Raw genomic sequence first — 12974 nt, 5'->3', positions numbered from 1 at the left:
CCACGTTTCCCTCCCTTAATTAAACCATTTTTCGTCCATGAGGTTTTGTTCGCACACTGACGACATCAATATAAATATACCTCTGCAGGGTAATTAATAAAAACAGGCAGCTCTAGGGAGAAAGCAGATGTGTCATATCATCTTTGTGGACTCAGCTATTGCACATTTCTTCCAAAAAAAAGTGAAGAATCACCCCCAATTAAAACGTTATGTGGCTTATGTATGTTCCCATTTAATTTGGTATCACTGAATTTATGTTCATCCTCAGAGAACTCCCAGGTCTGCCAGATACAGGCAGGAATCATTTATATCATGGATTGGTTTAAAAGCTGCAGGATTAGAGCACAAGAAACTGTTTCAGCAGCATTTCAAGGCTTGGGCAGTTGCTTCAACTTTTGTGTGAGTTTCTGTGAAGGGAATGGAGACAATAATGTCCTCACCACATTTGTTTGTTTTGGATGCTGAAGCACTGCTTAAAAATGTGATAATTTCTGCTTAGGATTAAATTAATGCTTTTTAGTAGGGTTGAGAGGGTTTTAAGTCTTGTGTTCTATAATTGAGGATTTTAAATTTCAAAATAAGAAGAAATCTGTCACAAAAAAAAAAATCCATCTGTTAATGAGGAAGTCTTTGAGATCATTATCAGGTGAACCTTCTAAATGCCTTGTCTGATTTTTTTCCCATGAGTATTTGGGTTTAAGAGACCAAACTATCCTCACATTTATTGCAACTGAATGTTGACTGAGAAAATAATTCCTGGGTTGGAAGAGACCTTAAAGATCAGAGTGTCCCAGAAAGGAGGAGGGTTCCCTTTTCCTGCCCAGGGAATCCTGATGTATAAAGGAAATATTTATTATCCTCAGCTCCACCTTTGGGTGGAAGTTTGGCTTTCTGAGAGGTGAGAAATCAGCTCCAAAGGCAGATGATGGTATATTTTTTGTCCTTCCCATCTGGCTTCAAAACAGCCCAGCTTAAAAGGAGCAGAGATCTTCTCCTGCCAGGTCAGGATGTGGATCAGGGAGGGCAGGGAGCTGCTGGGTGCTGTCCCTCAGGCTGGTCACAGGTGTCCATGGAAGATAAGGAATTCTGAGTGGAGGTTATCAGCATCTCCCTAACTCAAACCTGCCCCTGCTGGGGCAGTGTGAGTTATCTGGAGTGTCAGATCAGGTTTGTTTTGAGCCCTGCTGTCAGAGAACCAGATGTGCTGGCATTGCCTCAGTAAAACAACCTGAGCAGAGGCTTCGGGGTCCCTCTCACTCAAGGCTCTCCCGTGGCTCCATCTCGCCACCACCACCCTGCTCAGCTGTCTTTTGACCCAGAGATGGGATCAGATCTGAGCTGGAGATTTTGAAATGTTGTTTCTCAGCATATTCAAAGGGCAGATTTATCATCAGAATCAATTCCCTGGGATGGATCATTTCATAAGTAGGTGAATTGGCTTGGGGTAAAGTTCACCCCGGCGGCACTTGGGACTGTGCAGTTTTACCCTTGTACTTCCTTATGGCTGAGATTTCAGCTCTTTTGGTGATGTCAGACAAGATACTGCTTTGCTTCCAGCTGCAGAGAGGGCAGAGCTACAGGGGGAAATAATTTAATCAGTCCCTCCTTGTCATAATTTGGTTTGGCTTGAAGGTTTGTGAACCTCTCATGGATGTCTCATCAACCAACCAGCAGAAAATTATTATTGGTTCAGAGATTTTGGTGGAAAATGAGCACCCTAGAATTTCTTTACAAGCGTGACTCACTATGTTGGAGGGGGATAACCACATTCACAGCATAAATCTGAGGGCAGAACACTTTGCACATTTTCTTTGTGTATCTGTGAGTGAGATTGTTGCAAAACCCACAGGCAGCTGTTGGGCTGGTGCGGGGGGGACTCCCCTTCTGTAAAAGTCTTTCATATCTTTAGGTGAGAACTGACTCCGAAACCTTCTTTTCTCATGTAGAAACAAAGGCAAAATGTCCACCCTAGTGTCCCAGTTCTGAGGTCAGTGATGCTCACATTGAAGACAAGCTGCATGTAATGGTTACACACTGAAGAAGTTCTTGCTCAAGATTTAGGTCATGTGAATAATCTTCATGTCCCTCGGGAGGCAAACCAGCCCTAAAACAGATTTTCTGGGAGCAGATTTTCTGGGAGCAGATTTTTCCTGGAAGTGCCCATTTTTCCTGGAAGATCTGCTTCTCTGGCCTCGCTTGCACTCTTCAGCCAATATCCAAAGGCAAAAGGTTTGGGATAAGCCTGGATGCTTTAAAAACCCACAGCAGAGAGGAATTTTTAACTGTGGAACAGCTCCCTTATCCCAGGTCCTTGCTGTCCTTCCAGCAGCCCAAGGTAAGGGGAGCAGATGGTGGTTGATGCTCTGAGCCTTGGGTTGTGCCCCTCCTGCCCTGCCCACACTGAGCACCCCCAAATTCCCTCACAGCAATGCTCAGGTTGTGCTGGGAAGGCCTCTTGCCCTCACTTTTGGGGAGAGCATCCCCAAATTCCCTCAAAGTGACGCTCAGCCCTTCCCTTGTGCTGGGAAGGCCTCTTGCCCTCACTTTTGGGGAGAGCACCCCCAAATTCCCTCACAGTGATGTTCAGCCCTTCCCTTGCGCTGGGAAGGCCTCTTGCCCTCACTTTTGGGGAGGGCACACACTGAGCAGCCCCAAATTCCCTCACAGTGACGCTCAGCCCTTCCCTTGTGCTGGGAAGGCCTCTTGCCCTCACTTTTGGGGAGGGCACACACTGAGCAGCCCCAAATTCCCTCACAGTGATGTTCAGCCCTTCCCTTGCGCTGGGAAGGCCTCTTGCCCTCACTTTTGGGGAGGGCACACACTGAGCAGCCCCAAATTCCCTCACAGTGACGCTCAGCCCTTCCCTTGTGCTGGGAAGGCCTCTTGCCCTCACTTTTGGGGAGAGCACCCCCAAATTCCCTCACAGTGATGTTCAGCCCTTTCTTTGTGCCAGGAAGGCCTCTTGCCCTCACTTTTGGGGAGAGCACCCCCAAATTCCCTCACAGCAACGCTCAGTTTGTGCCGGGAAGGCCTCTTGCCCTCACTTTTGGTGAGCGCACACACTGAGCACCCCCAAATTCCCTCACAGCAACGCTCAGTTTGTGCCGGGAAGGCCTCTTGCCCTCACTTGCGGTGATATTTCTAAGATAAACCAGCTGTCGTGCAGGACGTAGGGCCATGGTGGGACTCTGGGCCAGGCCCACAGGCCGCGTTTAGCACCGTCTCTGGGCCGTGTTTTCAGTAAATATCACTCTGAGGAGATCACACATCTCAGCTCTCCACAGGGTGAGCAGCACTTTGTGAGAGCACATCTCCCTCGGGCTGCTTTGTTTTTTGAGCTCCTCAAACAGGGGCTGCTGCTGCTGCTGTTTCCGAACCTCGAATATCCTCTCGTTCTCTTTCTCAGTGCCAGCCCAGCTCACAAACTCGTTTATTTCACACCTTCTGAACAGCAGGATAGCAGGGCTGTCCAGCAGCTGCTGATAACAAAGATTAGGAGGATTTGGCTTCCCTGTCCCAGCGTGGCCCTCTGGGGGGTTTCCTGTGTGAGGGGCACAGCTGTGCTCGTGGGGGAAGGCACAGCCCTGCTTGGGTTGCTTTTTGGTGGTGTTCTTTTTCCTCCTTTTCTTTTTTTTTCCTAGTGTTTTTTTTACTTTATTTGGTTGTTTGGGTTTTTTTTTTTTTGGTTTTTTTTGGGGGGAGGGTTGTTTTTGGGTTTTTTTTGGTTGGTTGATTGGTTGGTTTTGGTTTTGTTGATCTCGGTTCTGAAAGCGTCAGGTCATGGTTAAACCTTGGGAATACATAGCCTTTAGGCCTGTAAATTCAAGGCTTTTTTTGGGATGGGGAGATTTTGTTGGTTTTTTTGTTTGTTAGTTTTTGTTTGTTTGTGGTTTTGTTTTTGTTTTTGTAAATCTCTATTCTGAAAGTGTCAGGTCATGGTTAAACCTTGGGAATACGTAGCCTTTGGGCCTGTAAATTCAAGGCTTTTTCTTTCCTTTTTTGGGTTTCTTTGAGTGGTTTTTTTCTGTTTGTTTTTTGGTTTTTTTTTTTTTGGGGTTTTTTTGTGTGATTGTTTTTGGTTTTGGTTTTTGGTTTTGTTTTTTTGTAAATGTCTGTTCTGAAAGTGTCAGGTCATGGTTGAACCTTGGGAATACATAGCCTTTGGGCCCGTAAATTCCAGGCTTTTTGTTTTTGGGGGTTTTTGGGGGGGGGGGGGGGTTGGGTTTTTTGGGGGGTTTTTGTTTGGTTGGTTTTGGTTTTGTTTGTGTTTATCTCTGTTCTGAAAGTGTCAGGTCCTGGTTGAACGTTGGGAATACGTAGCCTTTGGGCCTGTAAATTCCAGGCTTTTAAAGCCAACAGGAGGAGAGGTGCACACATGTTCCTGGATTGTTGGGTTGTTGTTATCCATGCCAATGGGGAAAGTAAGGAGGGATAATCATCCTCTCTCAACCTCCTAAAATTAGTGCTAGAAGAGTGTGATACCTGTGTGTCTTGGGGCTTACTTGCCACTCTGAACCACACCTCTGGCAGGTTTTTGATGGTGATTCCCTTCTTTCCATGGTTGTGTGGTGGTAGCAGTCAGTCCTTGTTTGAGCAGCACCTTAAGCAGGCTGCAGAAGCTCTGGGAGAAGACAGAAGTGAGAGCAACACAGCGGTTGTCATTGCATGGGTGCAAGTAGCACCAGTCATGGAATAAAAGTCCACACCCTTTCCAGCCTCTCCAGACATTCAACACCTTGAAGTGAAGTTCCCTTCACTTCTGATTCCCAGGAGTTTTCATTCCTAGCAGAAAGTTTGATTTGTGCTGTGCTGAGGTGTCCAAACATGGCCCAACCACCAGAGGCAGGCTGCAGGGTAACTCCAGGTATCAAGCTTCAAGAATATCACTCTTAATTTTCAGGAGTGAAACACCCAGATGTGTCCATCAAATACACCCCAGGGCACGGCCTTCCTTATCTGTGTCCCCTCTTACTTGAACCTGGGCCATATATCCCCAGATCTGTTAATTAATTGAAAATGGGTGCTGTTTCAAGACCCTCAACTCTCTGAATTCATACATCTTCAACAATAAGTGTTGTTGGGGTTTGTTTCATCTGTTATTAACAATCCTGTGTCACCCCAGAGCATTTGCAGGGGCAGGCAGTGGATTTGCCAGGCTCTTGGGTGACGGTCTTGATTCTTCCCAAGGAAGGGGCTCAGAGGAGATCATAAGACAATGTCATTTCATGGGGGTCTTCTGCTAGGACCACCAGTGGCCTTTGCCAGGCTGATGCTTTGGAGCTGATATCAGCACCAGGAATGGGCAGTTGAAGGCTCTGCTACTTTTTTGGCCAGAGTGTGAAATGCAGCAGATGGGTTTGGCACTGAGTGCTGCCCATAAATCACCCTGGAGAGGCCTCCACGCTCGTGATGTTCCACAGATCCGTTCCCAAAACGTTACTAAAACCAAGCTGGAGTAACAAGAAATTATTTAAAGCAAGCAGCAGCTCCCTCTGAATGACCCCATCCAGTGGAACTACCAGGATACACCTCAAGAAGCTGATCAGAATTTATTTTTAAGGTTGGCTGTGTTTTTCTTACAGCAGAAGAACCTTTTGGGTATGGATAAGGGAAGCAGCTGTGCCTCAGTGCTAAGAGGACTCTTGGACAAATTACCATCAGAAAATGTTCCCATCTTCATACAATAAAGATCTGTTCAGCTTCTGTGCCCACTCCCCTCTGCCAGGAGAGCTTCCCTGCTCTTCCTCCCCCGGGGCTAATTGGCACCCGGTCATCAGGGAGCCATTTTAGCCCACATCTTCCTTTGGAAATAGGAGCAGAGGAATCAGACCCTAAAGCCTTTTGGATCACCACAAAAGCTCTGGGATACAAGTGATTTTTGTCTGTTTGAACCCCCTGGAAGAGCCCTGGGAGCTTAGCACTGCTGCACCTCCTGCTGCTGCTCCTTCTCCCCAATGCAGTGAAACATCCTGAGACTCCAAATCCTCCCCTGCCTGTGGTAGCCCCTGTTTTGTTTTTTTTTATTTTTATCAGAGGAAGATTTCTCTCAAGTTCCCATTTTTTTTTTCTCGTCTATTTAGAACTTTACAATTACAATTCTTTTGGAATGAGCCAAAATGCTGTAGGATACAAAAATGGGATGTCCTGAACTCTTTCGGTGCGGAGGAAAACTTCAAAGTTTTTGCGTGTGTATATTACAAAGAACTGGAAATCCCTTCCTTGCCTCGTGTGTACAATATCTGAGGCAGCCCTGGGATTTGATTTGAGCACAGTTTTTTATGGTTTACTGTTTAATTTAAATCAGTGTGGTATGAATTACGTTACTGGTGAAAAATGAGCTTTTGTTGAGATAAATGCCTGCCGTCAGTTTGGAAGTTGTCTTCTGTTTTGACATCTTTACTCGGTGTTTTTCTGCGTGGTGATGAGACCTTGCTGCGCCAGGGGAGCTGATTACCCTCAGAGAGGAGGAAAATTGGGGAGAGAAATGAGGGGGTAGGATTGTGCTCCTGCATCAACAGGAATCACCATTGGCAGCACCTTCTGTGGCATCCTGTGTCATCCAAGGTGTCTTCTGGGCAGCAAAACTGCATCTCCAAGATGGGAATAGAAGGAATTATAGGTACAGGGGAGGGAAAGCAGAGTCAGGGTGGATTTTTCTCAAGATTTCTTGATTTCTCCTCTTTGCCCCATTGCTCTGTCATGTATCCATTGTGTCTGTCTGCTGTGGAGAGCAGAAGATGCTTTCCTGGAGATTGTATTTAATGGGTGTAAATGTAAATTAAATGTAAATGATGTCTTGTATGGTTCTTTGTGCTGTTGGCTCTTCCTGAGGCTTTGTGTGTAGGGTCAGGTCTGACGTTCCTTCAGCTGGAGCGAATCTGCGGTGACTGAAGGACACAGCAGTGCCACTGCAGCTTTTTCCAGCCCTTTTTATTCTGATGCAGAGCAGACACTTGGGAAGTACTCACTGTGCTGGTGTGCAAGAGAGGAGCAGTTAATGGTGGGCAGCCCTTCAAAAGGCTCCGCTGGATTCAAACGCTCTCCAGAAACCCAGCCTTGCTTCCCAAACTTGTGTGAGCCATTCAGGCTCCTCTGCTTGGAAGCTGGACAGGGACTTTTGGGAGAAAATAGCCTTTTTTCATGTGATTCCTCATGTGCTTTAGATGTGGTAGGGAAAAAAGAATGAGAAGGTTATTTCTTGTGACAGAAATATGTCCCAGGACCAGCCTTCCCTGGGATGTTTTTGCTCCAGACCCTTTGTGAAGCCAGAGGATTCAGCGGCCCAGCAGAAGCTCAGAAATGCACACACCAGTGGAAAATTCCCACTCCAGACGTGTGGCTTGGGTGGGAGTGGAAGTTCAAAAACATCCAGCCTTTTAAAAACCTGAATTGGTCTCTCTCTCATCGGCTAGAGCAGCACTCTGCCCCCCATGAGCGCCCTCAGGGCTCTGCAGTGTCACCAAACTCAACCCTGTCACCAAAGTCAGCAATGTCACCAGGCTTGGCAGTGTCACCTGGCTGCACAGCGTCATCGGGCTCAGCAGCCTCTGCCTGGCATCACCAATCCCACTGGCCCCCGTGCAATCCAGCTGGGTTTCTTCACATTCCTGGTTCTCCCAGCTCTTGGCTTAGTTTGGAAGAAGCAGAAACGTGCTTGTGTGACAGGAGGAGAACCATAAAGATTTGTTTTGCTCCCCTCTGAGCATTCACAGGGTTTGGGTAGGCTGGGGTTTTGTCATAGAGCTGGTGAGTCCTGTGCTGTGCTGCTGGAAACTCAAGGGTCTGCAGAGGGGTGGTGAGGAGAATTCCTGAGGACAGGATCCTGCTCACACAGCCAGGAGATGAAGTGAGCTCTGTGATCCTGCAGCCATTCAGCAGCCCTTAGAACTTGCCCTGCCCATGTCCCAGGGACTCACACTGAGGATGGGGGTGTGAGCATCTCACCCCATGGATGGTGGTGAGAGCTCTGCAGCCTCTTCTCTCTTTATCTGGTGGGTTTGGAGCTGGGAGCTCCTTTCAGGACCTTCCATTTGCACAAGAAGTTTACTGCACATCACTCAAAGTAGCTCTCCCCGAGAACACTCTGAGCTTTTCCTGTGGCTCTGAGCAGACAAGTTGGGTTTGGCTCAGTGGCTCTTCCCAGCACTATGACCTGTTTTTGTCTGACACGTTTCTCATTAACTCTCTGTCAAATCACCAGGAAGCCTGCTTAATTGCAGGCAGAGTGCTGAATTTATGAGTTCATCTAGGCTTCATGTCTACACATTGACAGAGGTGTTTCTCTGGATGAAGTCTTTTTCTCTTCATTTCGTGGCAAGAATGGACTTTCTGTTTCAGTTACTTCTGAAAGTCATAAATTGCAGCAGTCCCTCCCTTCCCTTTATTTAAAAGAAACACAACAAAACTTCATGGCAACAGTTTATTGCTCTAAATCAGCTCGTGGGTCATTAAAGCAAAAAAAGGGAGGGAAAAAAAGGAAAAAAATCTCCAACTCCTGCCAAATAAAATGTGCACATCAGCCAAGCTGTCAGAGGCAGATTCTGCGACCATGGGATGAGAAGGTTTATTACACTCTGGGCTTCTGGGGAGGGATGTTATAGCAACAGGACGCTGGGTCAGTGATGGCAAACTCCTGGTTGCTCCATTTCTCCATGCACACTAGGAATCCATTAAGCCAACTGACGACAGATCCACAGGCATTCCGGCCCCCCGGCACACCTCTGCCGGGGCCAAACCTTGGACTCTGCCCATTAAAATGTGAAAGAAACAACCCAACAGAGAGCCCACAAATTAGAGGGGCAGGAAACCTCAAATGATGTGCAAAAAAAATTGTAAACGTTCAAGAGGATTTTTCCATAACTTCTGCCCCATAACTCAGCATTTCTGATGTTAATAAATTACGGAGCAGAGCCTCTGCGAGATCAAGGAGCCTTTTGGATCCAAACCCCGAGCACTGCTCGGCAGACAGCAGATGAAGCTGCAAAGTGAGCCCTGGAACATGACAACAATTTCCTTTTGGCTGGCTGGGGATGGATCTGAAGCACAGCCACAGCCGGAGCTCTGGCTCTGCGTCCCAAATCCGTGTCTCTGCAGAGGGCCAGTCAAAGGCCTGTAATCCCAGGGAACATGAAGGTGCATTTGTTTGGAGGGGATAGACTGGAGAGGAGGAGGCTGGGGGACTTCAGAGCAAGAAGAGCTCTGTGAAACCCAGAGAATGACTCCACGAGACAAAATCATGGCACTGTTACTGGCACGGAAGGGAAGGGGAATTGGGAATTCTGTTGGATTTGAAGACAAAAGTGCTGGGAGGTGCCGTGGGTTAATAAATAAAGACTGAACTCACCATCTGCAGCAGAAGGAGAAAAGATGAACTGAAGTTTTGGCGTGTTCAGTGATGAAAAAAGAAGCAGGGAGAAATCCATGACGGGGTGGGAGGGATGAAATGGAAGAGCAGCCAGAGGAAGTGCTCTCACAATAATTAACTTTCTGAGCGTGTCTGCAGGCTGCAGGCCAGATGAAAGTCTGCTTTTCCAGCACATCTCCAGGCCAAGGGCTGTCCCGGACTGCTGGGGTTTAACATGGGGACAAAGAAAAAAGGACAAATCTTGTTCCTGCAGGGAGCCCAGCTCTGTGGGGCAGGGATGCTGGGCCTCAGAGGCAAAGGGATCAAGGAGGTGAAATGCATTTCCCAAAATTGACTGGAATAGCAGCACATGATGGTTATAGACTCGCAAAACCAGCAAAAATTACTAAATATAAACTGCTTTTATTTGGTTTTCTCCTCTCCACTCTTCCCACCTTTTTTTCACCTCTCCTTTCCCTCTGACAACTTCTTTTAATGTCTAAGCCAAATTACTCTCAGGAGAGACATCTCCACTGATACAGAGCCAACCTGAGCAGAGAGAACAGGCAGAAATTCCATGTCAGCTCCACCAAGTCAGAGTCCTGTTAATAATTACACTGGATTTTCTGATGGGTTTTTTCTTCCTGTGGCATCTCTGGGGTTTTTTGCTTTTGGTGCTTTTGATCTGATGTCAAGCTTTACCTGCCCAGGAAAACAGGTGTGGATGGTTTTGGGATTAAAGCTGCTGCTGAGTCCTGGATAGGAAGGGACTTAGTTCTGGTTTTAACTGTGAATAAACAGATTTAATAGAGCTGGAGATGCCTGTTGGGATAAGAGCATCCCCAGGTGGGTGGCTGTGGGGAGTTGAGCCTTCCAGGAGTGGGGTGAATCCCTCTGTGCATCTGTCTGGGATCCTTAATTTGCCCATTCCCAAAACTTTTTGCCTCCATTTTCCTTCTCTACCTGTCCTAGAGCACAAGGTATCTCTTGGTTCTTCAAAAGAACACAGAGAAACCAATGCTCCGTGAGCATCCCAGGAGCATTTGCAAACTGGATTTTTTTTTTTAACTTACTGAAAAAGACTTGTAAAGAGTTGGTTTGCAGAATTTTGCCAGAGGAAATTTCTGATTTCCTTCTGGTCTGAGCTGGAAGAAGATGTGGTAAAAGGTTTCAGTTTGTTTTTTCCGGAGTTTTCTCAGGTTGGGGGTGGGGGGGAGAAAGAGATAGTTAAAATATTACTCTGTGTGTGAACATTTGACAGAAGAAAGAACAGATGCTGCAGATAGTGCTGGGTGACTGCTGCAGTGTTCCTAGGTGCTTTTAAGCTGTGAAATAACTTTGATAGCAACCATCGGCAAGCGTGTGAACCTGATCTTTAATTAGAGGTGTTGGCCACAGAGGGCTGAGCTGGCCCAGGGGCTGCCCTCCCTCTGGAAGGTCCTGCACCATTCTAAACCAGCTGATCACCCTGTTTATTCCATTTCCAGAGGGTCCTGGTGGGTGCCAGCAGAGGGATGAGGGGTGGCTGGTTGCTGTCCCCGTTTTAGGCTTTGGGCTGTGGTGCCAGGAGCTGCCCTGCCTCTAGAAGGTCCTGCACCACTCTAAACCAGCTGCCCTGCCTCTGGAAGGTCCTGCACCACTCTAAACCAGCTGATCACCCCATTTATTCCATTTCCAGAGGGTCCTGGTGGGTGCCAGCAGAGGAATGAGGGGTTGCTGGGTGCTGTCCCTGTTTTGCGCTTTGGGCCATGGTGCCAGGTTCTGTTTGTGGAGGGCAGTGAGGGTGTGTGAGAACAGCAGCTCAGGTTCTCAGGCTCTCACAGCACCTCTTTCTCTCTCGTTTTGATCTGTCAGATTTCACACCCCCAGCTTGGGTTTGAATGCCCCACGCAGATAAAACCACAGAGTTTCAGGTGATTTCGAGCTACGGTAGAACCTCCTCCTGAGGCACAGCTGGCGAGCAGGACCCTGCAAAACGAATTTTAGCTGAATTCTGGGCTTTCTCCTGTCGTAGTTGAGACAGAGAAAATACAAAACAACACACTCCATTTTCTGAAAGCTCCAAAACTGTTTTTATTCTAGCATGCATGCTTTTAATGCATTCTTTAAAAACTCATAAGTTTACACTTTACTCATTGGTCACGAGAGACAAAGTGCTCATTGGAACAGGCAGTTGCAGGTTTCTCTTATTTATCCTTCTTTCTTTCTTGGTTTCTATGTCAATGACCTTGGTAGAAAATTCTTTCAGGGGTAAGGATGGATCCTCTTATCAAACTTCTCTCTGGCTCACAGAAGACCCTGCAAAACCTCTTCCACATTCCCCAAGCTCTCTGCCCAGGGCAGGGGGTTGGAACTAAATAATCTTTAAGGTCCCTTCCAACCTAAGCCCTAAGTGTCCTAAACAATCCTAGAAGATGAAAGAGATACAGCTGTGAAATTAAAGATCTTATTTGTGTGTCCTGGATTTGCCATCTTGTGTTCCCAGGGCCACTGAATGTCACCAATTGCTGGCACTGGGAGGTTTGTGGGCTGCTGGTTCCTCAAACCACCACAAACTCTGCCCAAACTCTTCAGTGGCTTCAGACCAACTCAGCACCAATGATTTATGTTTCATTTGGTTGTCCAAACAGTTTCCCTGGAAGCTGCTGGTGTCCGAGTGTGTCTCCACTTGAGGGGCTGGATTGGCTGGGCTGCTCAATTTGGGGTCAAAAAAGCCAAGAGAAGCTCTTTCTTTCACCAGCATTAGGCAGCCTCAGTGTCCCTGAAGATTCCTGAGAGAAAACAGAACTTATTGATATTTTTGCTTGAGCAAACTCAGTAGTGGTTCAGCCACATTAAGAACAGATTTTACTGTTTGTTTGTTTGTTTGATTGTTTTTAATTGAAACTTCCAAACAACACAGAATTGGCTTCCTGTACCATCAAATGCCCACCTCAGACCTTTGGTGCTGCCAGTAGATGACCAAGGGTGTCTAGAACGTTCCAGGGTCTAGTTAAGGATGAGTGAATGACTCTGAGTGTTCCCAGGCAGGGGATGAAGAAACTGAGCAGAGCCAGGTTTTTTCTCACACCAGATCTGTCCCAGTGCAGCATTTCAGTGACTCCCAGTGCCATGCTCTGATTAGGAAGGAAGAAGCCCAGCACTAATGGTGGGATTTTCCCTCATCCCTTGACAGCCAGGGAGCCGGAGAAGGAAGGGTTGGTGGTGGGGATGAGACCAGGAAATGTCTGCTGGGACCAGTGCAGGGAGGTGGGAGCTGTCCTGGTGGTTCTGGCAGGTCCTGGTCCTCCCAGGAGTCCAGAGCTGGGAGCCAGAGCCTGAACTGGGCCTGTCCCCTGAGGTTTCTCAGCCCAGCCTTAGGCTCGACTTGTTGCTATCATTGCTGGGCTTTAATTTTTTCTCTCCTTTGATTTTCCACATTTTTTTTTCTCCTATGTCTTGAAATAGATGGGAAAATATAATCGTATCCCACGAGATTCTGAGAGAATTAATTGCTAGTAAAAGCATGTTAAGAGCTTTTGATGACTGAAGTAATTTGCACTGACACAGGGGCTGGTCAGGGTAGAGGGAAATGTGAATCTCAGGAAAAAAAGGAGTTTCTGGAGCAGGGAGGCCCACTTAGGAGCAGAGC

At 47.2% G+C, this 12974-nt stretch overlaps 1 protein-coding gene across 4 annotated transcripts in view; it reads left to right on the top strand.

Annotated features, from left to right (window-relative positions):
- Nucleotides 1-12974, top strand: part of PRDM16 (PR/SET domain 16) — a 298478-nt gene that overhangs the window by 237199 nt on the left and 48305 nt on the right. The gene's annotated exons all lie outside the window — the stretch shown is intronic.

Source organism: Anomalospiza imberbis, chromosome 23 (assembly GCF_031753505.1).
Source record: "Anomalospiza imberbis isolate Cuckoo-Finch-1a 21T00152 chromosome 23, ASM3175350v1, whole genome shotgun sequence".
NCBI lineage: Eukaryota > Metazoa > Chordata > Aves > Passeriformes > Viduidae > Anomalospiza > Anomalospiza imberbis.
Note: the sequence above shows the minus strand (reverse complement) of the source record. Positions and strands in the feature narration are given on the sequence as shown.